The 15,156-nt window shown below is 41.7% G+C and overlaps 1 protein-coding gene and 1 non-coding gene across 5 annotated transcripts in view; one reads left to right on the top strand and one right to left on the bottom strand.

Annotated features, from left to right (window-relative positions):
• RAD51B (RAD51 paralog B) overlaps positions 1–15,156 on the bottom strand; it is a 305,547-nt gene that overhangs the window by 257,544 nt on the left and 32,847 nt on the right. The gene's annotated exons all lie outside the window — the stretch shown is intronic.
• Positions 7,776–7,849, top strand: TRNAI-GAU (transfer RNA isoleucine (anticodon GAU)). The gene has a single exon. It is a non-coding gene; the product is annotated as a tRNA-Ile (tRNA).

The following is a 15,156-nucleotide window of genomic DNA, read 5'->3' on the forward strand; positions in this document are numbered from 1 at the left end:
GCAAAATATGGTCTGAAGCTCAACATCAAAAAAACCAAGATCATGGCCACTGGTCCCATCACCTCCTGGCAAATAGAAGGGGAAGAAATGGAGGCAGTGAGAGATTTTACTTTCTTGGGTTCCTTGATCACTGCAGATGGTGACAGCAGTCACGAAATTAAAAGACGCCTGCTTCTTGGGAGAAAAGCAATGACAAACCTAGACAGCATCTTAAAAAGCAGAGACATCACCTTGCCGACAAAGGTCCGTATAGTTAAAGCTATGGTTTTCCCAGTAGTGATGTATGGAAGTGAGAGTTGGACCATAAAGAAGGCTGATCGCCGAAGAATTGATGCTTTTGAATTATGGTGCTGGAGGAGACTCTTGAGAGTCCCATGGACTGCAAGAAGATCAAACCTATCCATTCTTAAGGAAATCAGCCCTGAGTGCTCCCTGGAAGGACAGATCGTGAAGCTGAGGCTCCAATACTTTGGCCACCTCATGAGAAGAGAAGAATCCTTGGAAAAGACCCTGATGTTGGGAAAGATTGAGGGCACTAGGAGAAGGGGACGACAGAGGACAAGATGGTTGGACAGTGTTCTCGAAGCTACGAACATGAGTTTGACCAAACTGCGGGAGGCAGTGCAAGACAGGAGTGCCTGGCGTGCTCTGGTCCATGGGGTCACGAAGAGTCGGACACGACTAAACGACTAAACAACAACTATGTTTTATGCTGTTAGCTTCTACCTGATCTTTTATACCCCACCGATCCTTTAGCAAAGGTTGCTGCTAAATCTGTTTAATTTTTCTTACATTTATATGTACAGTATTAGTACCACACCTTCATTAATGATCCAGATAAGGAGCCGGTATCAGGCTACAGGAGATTTATACCTTCTCTAGCCAAATCTCTCTTTGCATGGTAATGATTTAAGTACTTGACACCACATTTTAGTACAAATAAATAAATAAATAAATACATGGCTTCAACCATTATTTTGACAAAATGTGTGTGACTATACAGATTGCCCTCCCTGTCTTTAGCCATGTGGACCCATTTTTGCAATTCTATGCATCATTACTCAGCAGTAAGTCTGACATCCATTGAGTTCAATGGGATGTACACTCTAGGAATTGTGCATGGGATTGCTGTAGTAGAGAAATAAAATGGTACACATGTGGAATATACTCCAGCAAAGAGAAAGACTATTAAATATCCATCTAACATTTTTAAAAAGACAGTAAAAATAACCCATATTGAAATATAATTTCAACATCTAACAAAAGTAAAGTTCCTGATGCTGAGCAACAGAAGGAAAATGATACTGATATTTCCCCTCACTATTTAATTAAGAACAATAAAATCTCAATGTGTTTGAGATTTTAACTGCCCCCACAGCCCTCTACAGCCTCTACTATTACGTATGCAGGGCAACCAAGGTTGAGCCTGAACACAGTTCAAGCTTTCCTTAAGCAGAAAAAGCTGTTCCATTAGACATAAACAAATCTGCTGGCATGGCAATAGCAGTCCTGCTATAATTAACAGAGGCAGATGTAAGAACATGAGAAAATCTTCAAGCAAGAGATAAATATGAAAAATGCAGAAAGTGCTCTGGAGAAATCCACTTTCTGCCTCTTCACAGTTAGTTCCAGCATCAGGGAATGTTTCTAAAATCAACACAATGGCCAAATCTGTTTTTAATGGCAGGGCTCCCTACCACCACACACACTCACACACAACATCAAGAGCACTCCTTCAAACTGGCTGACTGTAACTCTTGTTGCCTTGCTTTTCACTTAAGAATTCAGCACAAGGTAATGCTTTGCTTCACTACGCTCCTTCACTCTAGCTTTTCCCATGAGAAACTTGGTAAGGGTTTCTTAAGTACATAGATAACAGTGTAGTAAGGGAAAGATGCACACTTCCCAAAAAAGTTATCTTATCGTATGTAAAGTATACACACTAATTAAAAAAACACAATGAAAAGTGCTGACATGCACTTTGCAAGGCAAATTTTCCCATATTACTAGTCATCTTTTGAGAAGTGTGACATTATGGATCTAAGAATACAAGGATTAATTTCATTCAACTGCATGGGAAATCTGAAATGCATGACAAGGGGTGGAATTCAATGACACGCTATCAGCACAAGAATTGCAGCCTGCAAGATGGAAGGACCCCCCTACTCACCCTGTGTATTGTTCTGGCGGTTCTCCTCACACACCCCAAAGCCAGTTTTGGAGGGTGTGAGTACGGGGGAAAGAGGGGGGGAAAGCTCCATTGCGCAAGCAGAAGTCCTTGTGCAGGGCTTGTGCTGATAGAACGCATTAGGTGAGTCCTGCTCAAGGTAATTTGAACTGAAACAATAGCAAATGATGTTAGATAACCTCTGGATTTTAGTCTTGCCATATACCTTATTCACTCTGCAATGCATAAATCTAGATGGTGGGCATTAGAGAACAAAAAGGTCATCTCGAGGAATTCAGACACTCTTCTGCAAACACAAGTTGAAGATGAGACTGATGGGTGTTATAGCCTAAAATACCTGGAAGACACCAAGTTAGGGAAGGCTGGTCCATATTATGTTGCCTGTGGCTGGTCCATGGGCATTGCCCAGCAATATATGAGTTGGTGCTGGAGTTGGTGCTGGAGGAGACTCTTGAGAGTCCCATGGACTGCAAGAAGATCAAACCTATCCATTCTGAAGGAAATCAGCCCTGAGTGCTCCCTGGAAGGACAGATCGTGAAGCTGAGGCTCCAATACTTTGGCCACCTCATGAGAAGAGAAGAATCCTTGGAAAAGACCTTGATGTTGGGAAAGATGGAGGGCACTAGGAGAAGGGGACGACAGAGGACGAGATGGTTGGACAGTGTTTTCGAAGCTACGAACATGAGTTTGACCAAACTGCGGGAGGCAGTGGAAGACAGGAGTGCCTGGCGTGCTATGGTCCATGGGGTCACGAAGAGTCGGACACGACTAAACGACTAAACAACAACAAATATGAGTTGGATCTAATGGCATTTAGACCAGTCATTGATCATTCCATACTGGCATACTTTCAAGCAAGCCTAGTCATTTAGTAGAAATGTCAAAAACAACAAGCTCTTTACAAATTTAGAAAAAGAATTCCATATTTCCCTATTCATTATCCCTGAACTCGTTATCCAGTGCTGATGCCTGCTGAGGCCAAAACAGTACCATCCTTCTACAACAGGCTTGGGGAAAAATATTGCAGAAGTACCAAGGGTAGGAGGAAACACAGCAGGGGGTGAAGCCAATACAACCAAATGATGACTGAGCTTGATCAGGAACCTTGGAATTTTAAGTGAGTTGGAAAAGAAAAGCAGGTGTGCAGGGGAAGAAACTGAAGTGGCTGATGAAGGGCTTGGAACAATTACCGCAATCCAGGAGGATTTAAAGCACCATGGGCTAGCTGGCAGGCAGGAAAGGCAAGGAGAAGAGGTAAGTAGTGCAGAGGGGCTAAGAAGATGAACGGAAGATGGACAGTCTTTGTCCTTGACTCCCTTTCTCTCCTCTTTCCTTCTCTTGAGAAAAACAAGCAAGGGAGGGCGAAGGAACACATAAACAGAAGTGCACAGACACAGCTCATTATCCAGATTATCCTGCTTCACTGTGGAAAGGGAGATAAACAACTTTTTATATATAGTATTTTAATTAACAGTGGTACCTCTGGTTATGAACTTAATTCATTCCGGAGGTCCATTCTTAACCCGAAACCGTTCTTAACCTGAGGTATGCTTTCACTAAGGGGGCATCCCACTGCCACCGCGCGGCTTCCGCTCACATCCTGGGGCAAAGTTCGCTACCAGGAGCACCTGCTTCTGGGTTAGCGGAGCTCGTTACCTGAAGCGTTCGTAAGGAGGACGGTACGTAACCAGAGGTTCCACTGTATTTATTGTTTATTAAATTTGTTCAGCCCTTCATCTGAAGATCACAGGGTGGTTCACAACAGCAATATCCATAATGTTAATGTTGTTGTGACAGAACATCAGTGTGTGCAGCCCCCACAAAACCCAAACACAGCCCAATGAGGATAGACCATGCTGAGAGGGCATAGCATGCTGACAGATTATTGGGGGGGGGAGAGAAAAAACAATGGTGGAGGGATGGAATGAAGTGTATGACATTCTGAACAAAAGTACTCCACACAACTATATATTTTATTTATTCCAGCACCACACATGTCCTCTATCCTAATTCGTATGTAGCAGCAAAGAAAAGCATTTTTGCTCGTTATTATATATGAAGTTTCTATGCCACCCATATCCAAGGATCACAGGGTAGTTTATAATATAAATCTTTATAACTTAACTATTATTTACAGGCAGCAACCATTTTGCACGGGGGTGGTGTTGCCGCCCCTGCCCCCAGCATCAGCGGAGCGTGCCAAAGCTTGCCTCACCCTGTTATACCCCTGTTCTGCCCTCTTCCAGGTCCAAAAGGACCTGTGCATCATGCGTCTATTGGACACACACAAAATGGCCGCCGCCTGTATTCATAGCATTTTTACCTTTCTCTTCAGTCTAAAAGTCTTCCATAGCAGCTTCCAGATCAACAGAAAACAAGACATTTCATGCCCTCAGACTTACAATCTAAAAGGGAAGAGGAGGGAATAAGAAAAATACACAAACCCAGTTGCCAGCTCTTATACTTACAAACGCTCAATGTATTTAAAATATTTGGTGTGAAGCATTAAGAACACAGTCCTGCTAAAGTGAATTTCAAAGTAAACACAATTATTTGACCCCATGTCACATGTTGGAAGTGGCTGTGCTGAGAGAGAATAGGCTACTACGGCCTACAATGTAGTCTACCCGTTGCCTTTACTGCAAGTGTGACAGATGCAAGTGTGGGTTTCAAACCAAAAATCGCTCATCTCTCTCAGGCTGCAGCAACTGTCAACCTACTTATGTAGTCATTTTAAAGAAATATAGATAGATAGGCAGTGATACAATGTGCAACAAGCATTTAGAGAATAATTCCTGTCCTTCCAAAGGGATCTCCATTAGTAGCCCATCCTACATTCTCACACTTAATTAATTTGACTATACTGCAGCATACTGAAAAGTTAGCTTCCTCTTGGCAATAAAACCTAAAGCAAACAACGAAAGCAGCTAATCCATGGAAGGCTTGGTTGTAACATTACTCGGCAAGATTGATAAATATGGAAATAGTTAAAATGTTCTAACTTGTTAATTAACATACTTCTTGGCCTCAGCACACACAAACAGCTAACTTGGCATGCCTGCAGCACAAAACACCACAAACTGAAAATCAAAGCTTTCCACAACAATAGAAATGAAGATGACATGTAGATCAAAACTAAAACTCAAGTGCAAGCTTCGCTGACCCCATCCATCCATAAAAATGAACTTTCATTTATTTGGGTCAGCAGCCAGGCTTGCACGTTCACCCCAACTGTGATTTTTAAGCTCATTTAATCAAAGTGCATCAGTGCACTACATAGTCACATGAAGCAGATCAACAATTTGTACGGGGATTGGCTGTTACAAGAACAAAACTACTGAAAGGCCAACAGTGGAATTACTATTAGCGTGATCAGGCATGGTGTGCTACATTCAAGTGAGTTCAGCTATAAAAAAAGAATAACACTCAAAACATAAAGGATTGTTATGCTCCAGATAAGAGGTATAGTTTTCATATTCCTTCCTGAACTCTGAAAACTAAAGAAATCACTGCATAAAGCAGCAGAGAGGTAGAGAACCTGTGGCCTTCCAGATGCTGCTGAACTACAACTCCCAGAATCTCTGGCCATTGGTAATGTTGGCTGGGGTTGATGGGAGTTGGAGTCCAACATCATCTGAAGGGACACAGGTTTCCCAAGCCAGGAGGAAAGGAAAGGACATGCAGAGGCTCTAAATGACTGCATACTAGCACCAGGCAAAAATGTTTGCCTTCACCCAGGCCTTTGTGAAGGGTTGAGGTAATTTGCCAGCTGTAAAGTAGGTTTAAAATTGCTGCTTTGCCATGTGATTTTACTGTTTTGTTTAATTGACATGGTTTGTTTTATTCTGTGGTCTATCCTAGAATCAGTAACGGATGAAGGACAGTACACAAATGGAAATACTGTGGCACCTCGGTTTTTGAACGTCTCCGTTGACAAACATTTTGGTTTATGAATGCCATAAACCTGGAAGTAAATGCTTCGGTTTTTGAACACGCCTCAGAAGTCAAACATGCCACACGGCTTCCGCGTGCAATCAATCTGTGTTCAGCTAATCTCGGGAGCTCTCTTGCAACCAATTTGTTTTTGTGACTGTCTGCGCCTCAGTTTTCGAACATTTCAGAACTCGAACGGTCTTCCGGAACGCATTACGTTTGAAAACCAAGGTACCACTGTAATAGATCAATATTATTCATCACCAGAAAACTAAGGTGATAGTGCATAAAATGAATTTCAGTGCATTAAGCGGTTGATGTAAATCTGTACACAACATGGAATGATACTGTAATGGAAACATATAGCAAGGTTACTCATTACTTTGAAATAATTGACTTTTTTCATTTTAATAGCCATGATTATATCATAGCTGCAGTTTCCTTAAAAAGAACAGAAAAGGCTACTTGCAGAGTATATGCATGCCAAATCTTCATTCTAGCTATGTATCAATTGCCAAACTTTTATACAGGTAGGTAGCCGTGTTGGTCTGGATCGAAGTAAAATAAAAAAATTCCTTCAGTAGCACCTTAAAGACCAACTAAAAAAGACCAACTAAAAAAATAAAATAAAATAAAAACTTAGTTGGTCTTTAAGGTGCTACTGAAGGAATTTTTTTATTTTACAAACTTTTATAGCATGTCTGTTATGCTTTGCCACCTCTTTTAGTGTGATTTATGAATGATTCAACAGTTACAGACAGAAGGAGACATAAAGAGCAAATGGAAAAATGAATCCATTGAAAACACCATGTAACGCCACCTATGTCTATGATATAAGAACCTGTCTGTAGAAAAGCTCAACACACCAAACTGTTTTTGCAACAAATGTCTATAAACTCTTGGTTATCCATGTTGCACATCAGCCTACAGCTTAAAAATGTAATGCTCTTTTTCACAGCAGTATGTTATTCCTCCCCACTCACCCACTACTGAGGAAAGCCAAAGTCTGTCAATAATGAAATAATTTTATCTAACTAGGAATATAAGCTGCCATACTCAGACAGACAATTTGTTTATACTTTCCAATATCACCCACTCTGATTGGCAGTGGCTCTCCAGTCTCAGACAGATACTGTATTTCCCATCTTTAATACAGTTTAGATGACGGGGCAACAGTAGGGTTGCAATATGTCTGGAATTTTCCGGACATATCCGGAATATCGCATTCATCAGCAGTGTCGAGGCGGAAATCAGCCAAATGTGCAGGAAGATATGGATGTATGGCAGCCTGTGTCAGATTTGCCTTTAAAATAGCTCAAAAACTGCATTTTTGTGATTTTACCAAAAAATGCTCAACAACTTTTCTGTCCGGATTTTCACTGTTTGAAATATGGCAACCCTAGGCAACAGGAGATGCACTTCTGTGTAAGTTCACTTGAAAAAGTCATTCTCTAATTGATTGCAAACATTGGCTGCCTAATTTATATGTTATGGCGTTTTTGATATTATACTTACTGTAATGTTCTTTAATTTTTTATATTGTTATAATGTGAGCCGCTTTAAGCTCAACACTGTTGTTAGAAAAGTGGAATAAAAATATCAAATCAAATCAATCTTGATTGGAAACCTGGAGAGGGATAGAAAATTCTCTCAGCCTGAATAGCTCAGCTGGTTAGAGCATGGTGCTGATAACACCAAGGTTGCAGGTTCAATTCCTGTATGGGACAGCTGCATATTCCTCCATTGCAGGGGGGTGGGGTGGAATAGCTGATCCTCAGAGTCCCTTACAATTCTATGATTCTATCTTATGCTGGTTATGGGGCAGGGCCAGAGAGGCTTATCACTGATAAATGTTCTTATATATAGTTTTTTTTAATTAATAGTTTTATTGTGTTTTTCAGATATGCACATACCCTTCAAGTGTCCCTTTTTCCAGGGACATCCCTGATTTAGAGAAGCCATCCCAGTTTCTGATTTGATCCTGGAATGTCCTACTTTTCCTTGGGATGTCCCTATTTTCACTGGAGAAATGTTTCGGGGTATGGAGTTATCCGACCCCCCAAGCCATCTGAAGAAAATTCTGTATAGGGAAGTTTTTTATGTTTAATGTTTTATTATGTTTTTATATATATTGGAAGCTGCCCAGAGTAGCTGTGGCAACCCAGTAATATGTTTGGTGTGTAAAGAGAAAATTATAATTATGGAATGGGACATCCCTATTTTCATCGGATAAATGTTGGAGGGTATTATGTATGCAGTTCTTGTATGCAATGTTTGATTATTTTAGAATTATAAAAATGAGTTAATAAGCTTCTTATGAATTTTCAAACAAGTTTAATCCCTATCATTTCCATTCTAGATTTTGAAAAGGTACTGTTACACAATTTAAGCAACAGCAAATGGGATTTAACAATTATGAGTCATCCTAGACATGACTTAAATCAAAGTTATAATTGAATCCAGAGGAAGAGCTTAAAAGAATGACATTACATAATAATGAGCTTAACTCTCTGGCTATAAACTCATAACTAGCTGAAGTCAACTATAACTTATCCCATAGAGGATTGCTGCATTACAGAGAAGATACAGCCTCCCTTGAACCCCTACTTGCTGTGATACACTGACTAGACCATGTGATTTGGGCTGTAAAACTATGCACACTTACCTGGAAGTAAGATCTAATAATATAATGGCGCTTGCTTCTGAGTAACAGGTATCTGATTACGCTATTAGTATACAGTATTGGAGGGACGCGGGTGGCGCTGTGATCTAAACCACTGAGCCTCTTGGGCTTGCCGATCAGAATGTCGGCAGTTCGAATCCCTGCGAAGCGGTGATCTCCCAATGCTCTGTCCCAGCTCCTGCCAACCTAGCAGTTTGAAAGCACGCCAAAAAATGCAAGTAGATAACTAGGTACCGCTCCGGCGGTAAGGTAAACGGCATTTCCGTGCGCTGCTCTGGTTTCGGTGTTCCGTTGTGCCAGTAGTGGCTTAGTCATGCTGGCCACATGACCCAGAAGCTGCCTGCTCCCTCGGCCTGTAAAGCAAGATGAGTGCCGCATCCCCAGAGTCATCTGTGACTGGACTTAACTGTCAGGGATCCTTTACCTTTACCTTTTTATATACAGTATTGATGTTATTAATCAAGTATATTAATCTACCTGCTGAAGATTGAGTTGCTCAGTATTTGATTGTTGAGAGGAGGGTCTGCTTTATTTTTCTTGACCATTCTAATTCAACTTATTTTGATAATCATTTCTGTTTAAATTATTAAAATCCCACAGAAACCAAGCAGAACAAAGAAGGGGGTTATTTCTGTACACAGACACAACCAGGATAGCATAATATTGCCTGCTTTTCTGAATGTTCAGTCTGTGGCTTACTCTTTTCAGCTCTCTCAAAATTATTTTTAGAAAGCACAAATGACTTTTTTCCCCTAATCTGTGCTGTGTTTTGGGTATGTGGGCATTGCTTTACCAGTGTGTCATATTATGGATGACTATTTTGGACAAGAAATAGTGCCACATATATGCATCTTGTAAAACCAAGCTGTTTCATATCTTGTTGGAAATTTGTAGGATAATTCCTGGCAATGATTGCTATAATGGGCTACCATGGAATATATTTGAAGAGTTACTTTATGAAAACGACTCAGAATCCAGAGCTTGAAGAAGAGCTGACTGAATAATCAGGCTTCGAGCAAGTCCTGTCAGGAACAAAGGGTGGGAAACAAAAAAATAGTTTGCCCTTAAAAATCAATGAGAAAACCAGAACCTGCCATGAGATGTTTGAATGAATTGTAGAGCTAAGTACAGGATTTGTCTTTGACTTTGATTATTTCACTATTTGTTGATTTGAAATAATTTTAGAAATCAACATTACTGTAACTCCTATGAACATGGTCGATTCCTCCATGTCAGCACTGCCTGTGCCAGAAACTGGAGCAATATCAGTGTGGGAGCTAGAGTGCTTCCTCCCAACATGGCTCAGGACTTATGATATTACTTGAGTGGTGCAGGAAAAAGCAATAGGAAGTCCTACACCACAAAGGTAACATGAGGTGGAACTTTTTATGAACTGAAGAGGAAGCTTCCAATAACCATATCATCGTATTGACCCGAATATAAGCCTCACCCACAAGTAAGCCACACCTTAAAAATTGATGGTGGGAGGGGGGACACACAATACCATGACTGCTTCCTCAGGGGGAGCTGTACCACTTTGCCAGCAGCCTTCCCCCTTCTTTCTGGGAGCTCAGGAGAGGCTTGGGAGTGGCGGGTGGGCTGCGCGCCGGTGCCCCATCCTCCCGGCTGCTCTCTGGAGGGGAGAATCGCACCACTTTGCCAGCAGCCTTCCCCCTTCTTTTTGACAGCTCGAGGGAGGCTTGAGAGCGGTGGGCAGGCTGCGCGCCATTGCCCCGCGCTGCTCTCTGGGGGCAGGGGGAGAGCCACACAGCTTTGCCGGCGGACTCCCCCTTCCCCCTTCCTTAGACAGCTCAGGGGAGGCTTGGGAGCATCGGGCAGGCTGCTCAACTCCCACCCCCGAGAGTAGCCCGGTGTCAGGAGTATGGGCAGGAGTCAGGCTCTGGGGCCTGTAGTGCTTTGCAGGACTGGGACATGCCTCAACTTGTGCTGGAGAAGCAAGGCGTGGCCACACAGGTGAAGTCCTCAGCTTGTGCTGGAGAAGCAAGGAGTAATCACCCAGGTGAGGCCACTTGAGATCTCACTGCACCTGGTGGCAGGAGCTGGGAGGGATAAAAGCCCAGCATTTCCCTTCAGCTCTTTGCCACAGCAACGCTATCCCTGCCTGGTTGCATCTGGCCTCCTGTTCCTTGGACCCTTGCCTTGTTGCTGCCGTGCTTCTTGGACCCCTGCCTCGCCTTCGCCTTGCTCCTGCCCCGTGGACCTTCGCCTTGCTTCTTGTTCCTGGATCCTTCGTCTTGCTCCTTGCTCCTTGGACCCTTGCTTCGCCTTCGCCTTGCTCTTGCCCCGTGGACCTTCGCCTTGCTTCTTGTTCCTGGACCCTTGCTTTGCCTTCGCCCTGCTTCGTGCCCCGTGGACCTTCGCCTCTGCCTTCGACCCTGCTTCTTCACCACCATCTTGCCTCTGGTCCTGACGCCCGCCGATCAGACCGTGACACCCGGGAGCACGAGCCAACGGCGCTCAGCCCGCCTGCCGCTCCAAAGCCTCCCTCGAACCCTCGTAGGGAAGTGGGTGGCCGCCGGCAAAGTGGTGTGGCTCCCCCTCTTGCCCGCTTCGTTCCGACAGCTCAGGGGAAGCTTTGGAGCAGTGGCCGGCCACAGTCCTGGGCTGCTTCTTGGGTGGGGGGAAGCCGCACAGCTTTGCCGGCAACATAAGGGCCCGAATATGAGACGCACTTTAACTTTTCACGATCAGAACTTGAAAGGGGAAAAAAGTGTGGCTTATATTCGGACCAATACAGTAAGTCAATACCTTCCTTAGGACAACCAAAATATCAAAAGCAGTGTGTAAGCTTTCAAGTTTCCAAGTTTTTCATCAGCCTAGATTGTAAATTGGTAAGAGCCTTAAAGCAGGAAGTGGTAGGCATTCAACTGAGACTCTTTTACATACTGTGCAGTTAACAGGTTGTACCGAGGCCTACTCCAAAAAAGTATAATCATGGCTGGTTCCACATCTCTGGCAGTAGAAAAACAGACTGTTTCTCAAGTCTATCTCCATCCTTAGGTAGGTGCAAAACAGTAAAAAAGAGAAGCTAGGCAGTTTTTATATTAACAAAGGTAGAAATTAAATTTAGGTAGTGTGCTAAGTGGATTTAGACCAATTGCTTGAAATGTGTTTAATGAAAATCATAAAGCCATAGTTGTTCCCTAAATGATAGAAGCAATTATTTATCTCTTTATAAGTAACTTGACTGCCCATTCCATTATTGATCTGACTATTGATCCCAGCTATCATTACTGGTTCACAGAGGAGTCAGTGTTCTCAAGATGATTAAAGTATTAAAAGCTAAGGTCTGCTCTAATGTTGTATTTCATTATTTAGAAGACCAGGGAGCACATAATAGATTCACCTCTTTTAAAATCAAAACTGTATAGCCATAAATAATTTCATTCTTCTCCCTTGAGGCACTGAAGTCTGGCAATCATCAGGTGAGTTTGACATATGGTCAATTATTCTGCTAAGTGATTTCAACTTTAGATGAAGTTAAAGTTGCTCACTATTTACTGGTGAAAAAGTAAATCTGCATGCTCCTGGTAAATTTGTATGTTTGTATGTGTGAGTATGTACACATACACACATGTACATGGCTATGTAAAAGAAAATTCCCTATATTGTTCTTGATCTCTTTGTTTACTAAAGTACAGATGTGGGGCCACTTAGAGTTAAAGTTTAAATTTACAAATTGAGAAAAGCAGCAGTTTTCAGAGCTTCAGCCACAGAGATGGGAACAAGCAATAAATGATTCTTTCATTCTAAATTCAGCTCAGGGTTAAGGTAGAACAAAGGGCTGGCCATCGGAATGCATTACTTTTTACACTGCAAATATGTCCCTTTAAAATAAGCATTATTTTGTACATATATAACTGAAATCATTATTATGAATTTGACACAAATTTCACTGTGCAACTTTAAGCTAGTCATATAAAGTTATACTTCAAAAACTCCACTCACAATAAAGTTCCCTGCTGTTGTGAAATAAATCCTTAATAGATATATTAAGGTTAAAGGACTTTAACAAATTTCAATCTTTTAACCATCTTTACTGTTTTATACTTACCTATTCAGAAGCTGTACTTAATTGCACAGTAAAAAAATAATATCCCATAATGTTCTGTAATTTCCATTATTATGTGGTGCCTCTCAATAGCTGGCACAAGCATAATTTTCTATGACCACAAGGGGTTCTGAATCACCGTCTGAACAGAATATGATCTTCCAGGATTAAGAGACTCTCCAGGTGTCTACATAGATACGTCTATTTGTTTTTGGGATTTGCAACAACCTATGATTGATAAAACATTTACCATTTTCAAATTGTGGTGTCAGTGGTTTATTAGTTTTGGCAGGAAACTATGGAAACTGGTATGAAATAGCCAGGATGCTTTCATATTTCAATGCACTGGAGTTTTTCAAGGAACAGTTCCTCTTGTAAATTTCTCTGCACTTCATTTAATCAACCAAATTTCCAGCTGTTAACGGTTTGTTCTTCACTATCCCCACCACAATATAAATAAATTTTGTAAAAACAGTACAGAAGCAGATTCAGAACTGGACAGTACAGAAAAATTTAAGTGCAATGAAAGTTAACCATCAATCAATTATGATAATGTGATGAGCATAGGGAAAGCTGTTTTTCTCTTAGTACATGTGTCTTTCTCCTGAACTAGGTTAGCACAGCACAGTGCAACATTATTGAACATTTTAAAATACACTAAATGAAGTTATAATAAACAAACTTCATCTGAAAAAGCTAGAAGAGGCAGAAATAATCTGAACAGAAAGATTCCCCCTATTTCACTCCTGTATTTAAAAAAGTGGCAAAGTTGCTGAGCTTTTAATTGGGGGGCGGGGGAGGCAAGGTTTTTAAGGGTTTTTTTGCATAATCTCAAAAAAAGAAGATTGTAACTATTTTTTAGGAAAATTGCAAAAAATCAACACTTCCGATATGGACATTTTTGCCGCTTTCACAAAATTCCACCTGGATGCCATTTTCGATGGTCAAATCCCGGACGTATGGCAGCCCTACACTCCTGTGAATATTCACAGGATATCCCATTGTTCTTGCCTCTCACCAGTGACATCACTGGCTAAGGAGTCTGCTCTCAGTGGCAATCGTATACATGTCATGCAGAGGTGATCAAACGTGTCCTGAGGACTTATCTAAATTCTAGATGTATAAAAATGAATCTAATTTGGCCCACATCAATATGAAAATATCTGGGAAGAGGGAAAGTGCCAGTCAACACTACAAATGCATGTGCTTAAAGCAGGACTATTGTTAAGACTTAAAATGCTATTTTTAAAAATTGCCCTTTTAGAAATCTAAAGTTAGTTCTTAGTCATACTTTGTCATATGTAGATAGAGCTTAAAGGTCCTAAGTTAGGCTGCAACACTAAACCCCACTCCCACATTGGGCTTTGGGGACCAAGGGAGTCTCCACTGCACCCACAACCAGGCTGCTCATGGTAAAAGTAGCAGAAAGTGAGGGTAGGTTAGGACAATTGGGCCTGATCCCGGCTCTATCTTAAGTGTGGTGCAGCAATCAGATCCTGAAAAAGACTGATGCAAGCCAGCGATGGCTGTGAAGTGAGTTTGCAGTCCAGTGGATCCTGGGCCGTGTCAGTCCCACCCTTGGAACACCTTGGTTGGGAGTGTTCCACTGGCAGAAAAATTGTCTGTGTAGTCAAGCTTACAGAATGATGGACCTGTCAGCCAATTACACTTGTGTTGACCATCCTTTGGAACTCTGCAGTGCCCCTTGGAAATCAAGACTAATGCTAGAGCAGTAGGAATTACTATTGTTAAGACTAGGAAGAGCTGCTAAGATTTGTGTCTTCTCCTCTGGTGCTTATGCTTAGACCAAAAAATCAACAGGTTCTTAGGGAGCCTAGTTGAAACCCTGCTACCCAACTGCTAAGGCATAGCAAGTCTGGGGAAGGTGAAGTACGCATCCAAGGAGTCCCTCAGCAGCCAGCTCCAGCTACCGGCTTGTTGCAGGCGATTGATAGTGACTGTTCTCTTTCCCTTCCTCAGAGAACCACTTATCTGCTCTTCTTCAATGAATAATTGTAAAGTCATACTACTTCTTTACTGATGAACATGGGGTTGTTCCCTATGAGCATTCGGTAAGACCTTTCAAGACTGAAATCTGAGCACATCTCCCTTCCAAAATGAAATGTGATAAAAACAATCCAACTGTGACTAAAATAAAAAGAAAAGAAAAGAAAAACTCAATCCTTCTACATTTTAAAATATATTAGGTGAATCTTTTTTAAAATCTCCCTGGGGCTTTAAATATTTGAGGATTTAATTGAGCGGATGCACAAAACTTT

This window comes from Zootoca vivipara, chromosome 1 (genome assembly GCF_963506605.1).
Source record: "Zootoca vivipara chromosome 1, rZooViv1.1, whole genome shotgun sequence".
NCBI classification, from domain to species: Eukaryota; Metazoa; Chordata; class Lepidosauria; order Squamata; family Lacertidae; genus Zootoca; species Zootoca vivipara.